We start from the raw sequence: 8,574 nt of genomic DNA, 5'->3' as shown, positions 1-8,574 counted from the left end.
TAAATCTCCATGTCCTTGTAAAGTCTTCCATGCCCTAACTGCGTCTGCAGCAATTTGTGCATATATAGCAGGATCATATTCAATTTGTTGCTGTTGACCCTCATAAGGTCCTTTTCCTAACAACATATCTAGATTTCTTTGAGGGTAACCGGCTGCTGCATTTCACCTAGCTTTCTCCGTGCAAAATTCCTCATTGGCAACCTTCCATAACAAATATTGTCCTCCATTTAGCACAGACTTACACATGCTAGCCCAATCTGCTGGCGTCATGTTCAAGTTAGTAATGGACTCGACCATGCTTACCGTGAAGGCTGCATGGGGACCATAGGTTGTTACAGCCTCCTTTAACTGCTTCACTGTTTTAAAATCTAAAGCATGGTGAATTCGCTGCCCTCCTACCTGTTCAAGTACAGGGCATGCTAATCTTTGAGGTCCTGTCTCAGGATCCCATTTATCAACTACGGGGTTTGAGGGCCACTCAGCTGTCTCCATAGGTGGGGCTGTTGGTTGAATTACGCCCTGTGGTGATAAAACGGAGTTAGTAACAGCCTCCTGTTGTAGCCTTTTTCCTAATAACCCCTTTTCCTTTAAATTTTCTTCCTCTGTCTGACTAGCTTGAGAGACCTTCTCTTTGCTTGATCTAAAATGTCTTTCTCCATGGTCTGAACCTCTAACAATTTACTTAACACTTTTTCGGTTTGTTTTTTACTAATTTCTAATCTACTATAAAGATAACACAACCCAATAAGATAACACAAAACAAAACCGAAACTGAATGAAACAAAAACGGAATAAAAAATCGTTGTATCAATTTTCTCTTCCTCAGGGCCGACAAACTTCAAACCTTTAGCCAACCATTTTTCCCAGTTTGCCTGAGAAATTTCTAGGGATAGGCAGCTTGAAACAAAAACAAAATAAATCAAAACAAGAACACATTGTTTTTTGAAATGGTCACCCATTCTCTCGCCTTCCCTCAGAAGCGAGCAATTTCACTTACCTCCAAGTTTCAGACGTTCCCCGTACGGGCCACCAAATGCCACAGTCTGGCTGGGCACAAAATCAGGAGCCACCACACACCTTGTAGATTCAAACAGCAACTCTTTATTCTTGAACTGTCACCGGCACTTTACGATGCTGAGAGCCATTGCCAAGTAGGTATGACGCATGGCATGACCCAGGTCATTTGCAGTGACATTGCATGTAAGGTGACCTTGCTCAAGGACCAGGGCGGATCCAGGTTTAGGGTGTATCCTGCTGGGATTAGGGAGTATCCCACTCCTTGGGTTTAGGGCGGTTCCAGGTTTAAGGTGTACCCTGCTGGGAATAGGGCGTATCCTGCTGCCTCAGGCGTGCCTGCTCCTTGAGTTCCCGTTGAGTTCTCGCGGGATTCAGAGAGTATTTGGGATTCAGAGCCCGGTGGAGTGTGTGGTTTTGCCCAGAACGTGGATTTGCCCAGAACGTGTGTGTAAAGTGCCGGTGACAGTTCAAGAATAAAGAGTTGCTGTTTGAATCTACAAGGTGTGTGGTGGCTCGTGATTTTGTGCCCAGCCAGACTGCGGCAGTTGGGCAGAAATAAAAAGATGAGGGAAGCAGAATGATAGAAAGGGCAAAGGAAAGAATGTGAAAATAAAACAATAATTAAAATGCATTGAAGTTACCAGCTACCAGGCACTGTAAATGTTTTCCATGAATTCATGTGTAATCCTCATAATATGTGGAATATTCTATTTTTCCCACTTAACCAAAAAATAGAGCCATTGTTTAAAGAGAGCCTTTGTTTTATTTAAGGTCAGAGAGGTAGTGAGTGAAAAATCCAAGATTTAAATAAATGCTTTTTAAATCTTGCAATGTGTACCCGATCTTACACTGAAAAGACGATTCTGTTAATTAGTTCATACAACAAATTACATGTCTAATAAGTACTATTAACTTCTGAGCTAGAGCCAAGTGTGACTATTGTGGGATCCTGTTCTGTCTTAGTGGAGTAACAAACAAGTAAACAGAGAATAATACAATTATAATCAGACCAAGTAGAGGTCCCAAGGACCCACACAGAATGGTCTCTCACTCTGCTTTCTACATAGCTAGAGAGGACTTTCTGGTTGAAGTGACCCTTGAACTCAGCATTGACAGATTCACCCACCTGAGACCATAGGGACTTATTTTTATTCACTTAGCATTAATTGGAAAGCAGAATAAAACACTGAATAAATCTAAATTACTAGTCTTGAAAGTCTCACAACTTTTAAGGAAATTCAACATTTTATTACCCATCCCATTCTGAATTAGCTGAAGTTATCTGTCAAATATTCTTCATTAATTTCATTCCCTCCTGTAATGACATTAAGTACATCATATTTTTAAAAGTATTTTTAGTTATAGATGAACATAATACCTTTATTTTATTAATTTATATGTGGTCCTGAGGATCAAACCCAGTGCCTCACACATGCTAGGCAAGCGCTCTACCACTGAGCTACAACCCCAGCCTAAACTATATCATATTTTAACAACAAAAATCAGAACAATGACATGAATAACAGAATAATCTAAATGTCTTATTTCTTGGCAATTTTACATACTTGACACTACATGGTTATGTTCTTATCTACCTTTATCTATGTCCCCAGAACAAGTAGTAGGCATACATAATTGGAATAAAATATTTCTTGCTGCAAGAATAAATGAAGAAAAAAATAATTGAGAATTTGAAAGGCCTTTGTAGACAAGCCTTCACTTTTTTCAGTAATATACATAAATCTTTCTAAGAAAAATGAAACCAAACAAGCTACACTTAAAGTCCTCTTCCTTCAACAATATTTCCTCCCTTTAAGGGTTTCTCACCTTGACCCCTAGGGTGGGAATTCATTCCTATCCTGGGTACTAGGTGAGGCTTAGCAGGGGCCACCTCTTGACCCAGATTTTCAATTCCTTCTCCCAGAAGAATGTAAACCACACCATAAACTATGGTAGAATAACCTTAGATAATTTAAAATGATCTTAGTGGGCTGGGGCTGGGGCTGGGGCTCAGTGGTAGCGTACCTGGCATATGTGGGCACTGGGTTCGATCCTTGACACCACATAAAATTAATTAATTAAATAAATAAAATAAATATTGTATCCATACTAAAAATATTTTTAAATTATCTTAGAAGTATTTTAAGTAATTAGAAAAACATACTTTGCTTCATTACAAATATGGAGATATAATATATACAGTGGTCCATAAAGTTTCTTTGCAAACACTTCAGACGAAAGACTTTATTTTCCTAAACATGCTTATAATGTCACCTATCTTGTTCTTCTTCCTCTTCCCCCACCCCCCCACCCCAGTGCTGAGGACTGAACCCAGGGCCTTGCATGTGGTAGGCAAGCACTCTCCTACTCAGTTACACCCCAGCCTCCACTTATCTTGTTCTCAATAAATATTGCCAAGTCAACACCAACTGCTTGACTTCCAATCAAAGGCTCCATTATGGCTGGCTCACAGAGTGTATAGCCGGAGGGAAAGGTGGCTGCCTCAGGAACAGCTCAACACAGCATTTGTAATGTACAAGTAAAGGTAAGTATAACAGGTTTCTGGGATGAAAAAGGACGATAAGCTTCCTGTAAATCATCAGGTTTACAGTCATCATAATGATGAAATCTGGCAGGATATTGCTTAATCCCTCTCCAAAGAGAGGGGGGAAAGTGTTTAGGGAAATGTCAGTTCTGTTTCCTTCCTCCCTAGCCTTGTTTTTTTGAAAACAACAACAAAGAAGACAAAAAACTAAAATGATTACCCAAAAAAAAAAAAAACCCATCAAAAAAATGACGACAATGTTCCTAGTTGCATAAAGCAGACTTCTGAAAATTTTAAAAAGCTGAGAGCTAATAGGGAAAAAGGCAGAAATTTCTATTCACTGACTGCTAACTTCTTTTGGAACAGCTTGGTTAATACATAAATCAATCTGAGTCCTAATCCCACTTCTGCAACTATCTGTCTACTCAAAGGACCCTCAAAAAATCAATGCCCATTCTGTTTCCTCAACTTCAGACTTGACCTGGGATGCTACTGTGTGATAATGAATGCTAAATAATTAATAAAATAATAATTAATCTACAACACATGGAAAGAGGACTCTGCAGGACAAATGTTTATCTGTTCTAGGAAATCAATCACAAATTACCCAGGTAAGTGAATCAAGAGTGAGGTGACTTTCAACTAATCATCATTTCCTTTGTATGACCAGCTTAACTATGATCAGTTCCATTCACTCTTCCTAAAATGTCTCTACCAAGGTGATTTTTTTGGACTACTATAGGTCTTCTCCCTAGTGTGCAAGTCTTTGACATTTGTAATTGGATCTTTTTTTTTTTTTTTCAGTACTTGGGATTGAACCCAGGAGTGCTTTACCACTGAGCTATTTCCCTAGCCCATTTTATTTTATTATTTTATTTTGAGACAGGGTCTTGCTAAGTTACCTGAAACTTGTGATCCTCCTGCCTGAGCCTCCTGAGTAGCTGAGATTACAGGTGTTCACTTTTAGCCCGGTTGAATATTTTTTTCTTTTCATGCTGAGGATAGAACACAATGCCTCAAACACGCTAAGCATGCTCTCTGTTTTTGAACCACACCCCAGCTCTTAGATTGTTTACCAGTAGCAAGGCAGTAAAGCAAAAATGAATAAGAGTATGGACGCAAGTTCCTCATGTGTGAAGGGAATAGTAAGTCTAGTAAGTCCCTACCTCTAAGGTTATCCTGAGAATGAAATGGAATAGGCCCAGAGCTTGACATAGCAAATAGCTAAATATTAGCTATTACTTTTACCTGTAATATAAGGCAATTGGACAAGACATTCTCTTTAGACTCTGCAGTTCTCAATTCTAGAAACCCTAGGAATAGCATCTTGAAAGCTGTTTCTTAATTCTATAATTAATTAATTTTAACTGCAGAAGGGTATTAGAGTTAGATTTCTTTTTTTAAGTCTAATAACTATTTTATTCAAATATTGAGGACAACAATACTCATGCCCAGTAGTCCAAATATCTCTAGGTTAAACATTTTAAATTTCTTCTTCATTTTTTTTATAACAGAAGAATGCATTACAATTTTTATCACATATATAGAGCACAACTTTTCATATCTCTGGTTGTATACATCGTATATTCACACCAATTCATGTCTTCATACAGGTACTTTGGATAATAATGATCATTACATTCAACCATCATTAATTACCCCATGCCCCTTCCCTTCCCCTCCCACCCCTCTGCCCTATCTAGAGTTCGTCTATTCCTCCCATGCTCCCTCTCCCTATCCCACTATTAATCAGCCTCCTATATCAAAGAAAACATTCGGCATTTGTTTTTTGGGGGGATTGGCTAACTTCACTTAGCATTATCTTCTCTAACTCCATCTATTTATCTGCAAATGCCATGATTTTATTCTCTTTTATTGCTGAGTAATATTCCACTGTGTATATATGCCACATTTTTTTTATCCATCTATTGGAGGGCATCTAGGCTGGTTTCACTGTTTAGCTATTGTGAATTGTGCTGCTATAAACATTGATGTGGCTGTGTCCCTCTAGTATGCTGTTTTTAACTCCTTTGGGTATAGATCGAGGAGAGGCATAGCTGGGTCAAATGGTGGTTCCATTCCCAATTTTCTAAGAAACCTTGATACTGTTTTCTACCTTGTCTGCACCAATTTGCAGTCCCACCAGCAGTGTATGAGTGTACCTTTTTCCCCACATCCTCACCTTAGAATTAGATTTCATTGTAAGTGACAGAATACAAAATACAAATAAACAAGATAGGGTTTTCTTTCCTTTTTCTCATGTATTAGTTTTCTACTGTTACACGACAAATTGCCCCAAAACTTAGTGGTTTAAGACAGCAACACTTATTATCTAAGGATCAGGAAATTTAGAGCTGCTTCAGTTGGCTGGGTGTGCTAGCTCAGATTCTCTCATGAGCCAGGTGTTGTGGAGCATGCCTGTAATCCCAGATGTTCAAGAGGCTGAGGCAGGAGGGTTGCAGTTTCCAAGCCAGCCTCAGCACTTTATTGAGGCTGTAAGAAATCTAGTGAGACCCTGTCTCAAAATAAAAAAGCCTGGGGATGTGGTTCAGTGGTAGAGCACCCCTGGATTAAATCGCTGGTACCAAAAAAGTTGCTGTCAAGTTGGCAGCCAGGACTGCAGCCATCTGAAGACCTGACTGGGATGAAAGGCTCTGCCTTCAGCTCAAGTGGCTGTGGAGAAGCCTTGGACCCCCATAGACTGTTAGATGAAGGACCTCAGGACATCACCACATGGAACTCTCGATAGGGCTACTCAGAGTATGTCAGCTTGCTTTCCCCAAGTTTGAGTGCCAAGAAAGAGAACAAGTGAGCATGAACACCCAAGATTAGCCAGGATTTTATGATGTAATCTCAAAAGACACCACTTCCGCCAGACACTATGGGTCATACAGCCCAACACCAGTACAGTGTGGGAGTCTACAAAAGGATATGTATCTCAGACATCAGGATTATTTGGGGCCCTCTTGGAGGCTGGCTACCACACTTACGTGAAGACCAGCGTAAGTAGTCCAGGCCTGGTTCGGCAGCTCTACTTCATTTTGTCATTTTAGGGGAACAAGCTCCTTCCAGCTCATTGATTTGCCAAGTCTAGGGTGTAGTCTTTGTTTTTAAGTGCGGACAGTGGCATTTGCACTGCAGGTAGAAAAATGGGACAAAGAAACAGAGTCTAAGAGTTCCTATATATTAGTTTTCTCCAGAGAGTCTCTTAAAGACATTCCCATTTATTTCCCATGGGCTAAAACTTACACCACATAGATTACCTTGTTGCAAAGAAGGTGAGAAGAATAACTACATATTCTTTTTGGCTATCTATCAAGCCAAATACCAGGGTTCTACTACTATAGGAAAAGAGAATAACAGATGAGAGCAAACAGAGATTTCTGCCAAAGGACACATTTGAACAAATAATATAACATTGCTCTCCTTTCTTAGTCTCTATTGCATTTTGACAAACCCTCAATCTTCTCACTTTTTTTAAAAAAGTATTTGTTCTCCAAATCGAACCCAGTGCCAATAAATAAAGGTCCATCAATAACTAATAAAAATATTTTTTAAAAAGTATTTGTTCTGTGTGTGTGTGTGTGTGTGTGTGTACTGGGGGTTGAACCAGGGCCTCACACATGCTACCACTCAGCCCCACCCCCAGCCCTTAACCTTCTTTTAATGACCTACAGAATCTAGCTCTTTTCTTCTGGGAAATGAAATGTGCCAGTGAAATATTTAGTGAGGTTCCTCAACTGAAAATGAACATAATCATAGTACTTATCTCCAGATTATTATGAAATAAAAAATTGAAACTACACTTTGAAATAGTTAACATACAACAGGCCATGTTCTAAATTAAGATTCATTATTTCATAATGAAGATATTTTTATATCTTTGCCATATGAAGTTCTATCATTACCCCTTATTGCATATGCAATAAACCAAGGAACTGGCCTAAGTCATATGACTAGCAAACATTAAATACAATGTTGTATTGCTCCTACTCTTTACAAGTGCTAGTGTATATTCTATTGCCATCTTAATTAAAATGTTAAAACAATTCCAAAAAATAAACTGAAATAATTAACTTGAAATGCAAAGCTAATCTGATGAATTAGATACACATATAACAGTGATTCCCACTATTTAGACCTATTATGATCTGTCGTGTTGTGTTTGATTTGGTGGCATCCCATTTTCAAAGAAACCATAATATGGCAAATATTTATTTTAAAAATGAATTAACTTTTAAGGGTTAGGGAAAGAATAGTTATATGTTAGATGTCTGAGCTCAGAATCAGATTAGGTACCCATCCCAGCTTCATCCATCTTTCCTGTGTGAACCAGGGAAAATTACCTACTCTCTGAGTTTCTGAGTCTTCACTTATAAAGCAGGAGAAATAGTAATAAATACCTCATAACACTTGGTGAGAATTAAACTGAGTTAATAATTGTAACAAGCTTCCAGTGCCTGGCACACTGAGCACTCAATACTCTATTTAATATTTATTTTATGTACATTAAAAAAAAAAGACCATCACAAGAGCTCTTCAGAGAGACTTTGCTCCTTTGAAAAAAAATTACACTTAGAAATTGTGTTTTAAAAAAAGCTCAATGTTGAGTGACTTTCACTTCATACTTTCCAACCTAAAAAATATTGAAATCCTTTTCCTCTATTCTGGAAGGAATTAAAATTATATTAGTCCATCATCTCTGTGTTATAAGTAGTTAAATTACATACTTATTTTTGTGAACATGCTTTTTGCAAACAAGACACAGCAGAGCCAGGTGCAGTGGCACACACCTGTAATCCTAACAATTCAAGAGACTGAGGCAGGAGGATTCCAAATTCAAAGCCAGCCTCAGCAACTTAGCGAGGCCCTAAGCATCTTAGGGAGATCCTTTCCTAAAATAAAAATAAAAAGGGCTGGGGATGTGGCTCAGTGATTAAGTTCTCCTGGTTTCAATATTCTGTACCAAAAAATAAAATAATATACAATAGAATAGTAACCAAGTTTGTTAT

The sequence above is a fragment of the Marmota monax genome, unplaced genomic scaffold (genome assembly GCF_021218885.2).
Source record: "Marmota monax isolate L192 unplaced genomic scaffold, Marmota_monax_Labrador192_F-V1.1 WCK01_AAM20220418_F8-fsc00009, whole genome shotgun sequence".
In the NCBI taxonomy this organism is placed as follows: Eukaryota; Metazoa; Chordata; class Mammalia; order Rodentia; family Sciuridae; genus Marmota; species Marmota monax.
The sequence above is the reverse complement of the archived record's forward strand: the minus strand, read 5'-3'. Positions refer to the sequence as shown.